The sequence below is a fragment of the Tupaia chinensis genome, unplaced genomic scaffold, assembly GCF_000334495.1.
Source record: "Tupaia chinensis unplaced genomic scaffold, TupChi_1.0 Scaffold148822_1, whole genome shotgun sequence".
NCBI classification, from domain to species: domain Eukaryota; kingdom Metazoa; phylum Chordata; class Mammalia; order Scandentia; family Tupaiidae; genus Tupaia; species Tupaia belangeri.
The window spans coordinates 206,977-208,048 of record NW_006208669.1 but is presented as its reverse complement, the minus strand read 5'-3'; positions in this window follow the sequence as shown (position 1 = coordinate 208,048).

Sequence of the window (1,072 nt, the reverse complement as noted above, 5' to 3'; positions counted from 1 at the left end):
GTTGCTCTCCAAGTCTTTATACCATCCAGTATTTCAGTTTCTGCCATAGAGTGCAGACATTCATTATATATAAATGAAGCTTAATAACTCTTTCATAGTCTGGCTTGCTTCACTTAGACAATATGTATTGACATCTTCGATTGAGCCGATATACAGTGTATTGTGGTTGTGAAAATTCATTTTCTATGTTGCAATGATAAGTAATGAATGAATGTAAAGCAAATAAAAATTTTAAATAACACACAAAGAAAACAAACAAATATAACCAAAATCAAAAGAGAAGTGTGTTACACTCAGCAATACTGGTGAGTATGTAAATCCAATTGGAGAAGATCAAAGAAATGAGAAATAAAGGAGCTTCAATAAATATAGTACATTTCTATGGATACTTTCAATAAATGAATAGGAAAATTTTATATTATTTTTTAAGGAATGTGCACTGAAGGGTAGGCTATTTTGTCTAATTTTTAAAATGGAATGTATTTGGACATGTTACTGTATTTATCATAAAAATCAGACCAATGAATGACTTACAAATATTACTTTTCAACAGCAGCTCATAAGACATACATTTTACAGTAACTTCTCTCACGTTGAATAGTCACAAGGAAAAAAAATCAGTTTTATTTGACAGGATACTGGGGAAACGAAAGAGGCTTACATATCTGTTATTTTATTACTGCTTAGACTGAAAGCATTTTGTAATTTGCTAGCCTTTTCTTTAGTAGAATTTGTCTTTGCAGATCTTTGCTTTTTCGTATCAAGGGTTATTTGATTTTATCCTTTCTAAGAATTGGGAGTTTTGCACTATTTGCTATTTTCTTTTTTAGCTATGACAAATAGATAAATCTTTTGAGGGGTTCTATGTGCAAAGTTTAACATTTGGTGTGGTCACATTTACTAGCAAGTTATAACATATACCCACACCCCTCATTGCTTTATACATTTTAGTGTATTATCTGGGACTCATGTGCTCACTACAGAAAAACAGAGAGACACATTTAGTATGTTGTGATGATTCTCAGAGAATGAACGTAAATTAATTTTTAAAAGTTTCAGGAGAAAAAAAAAA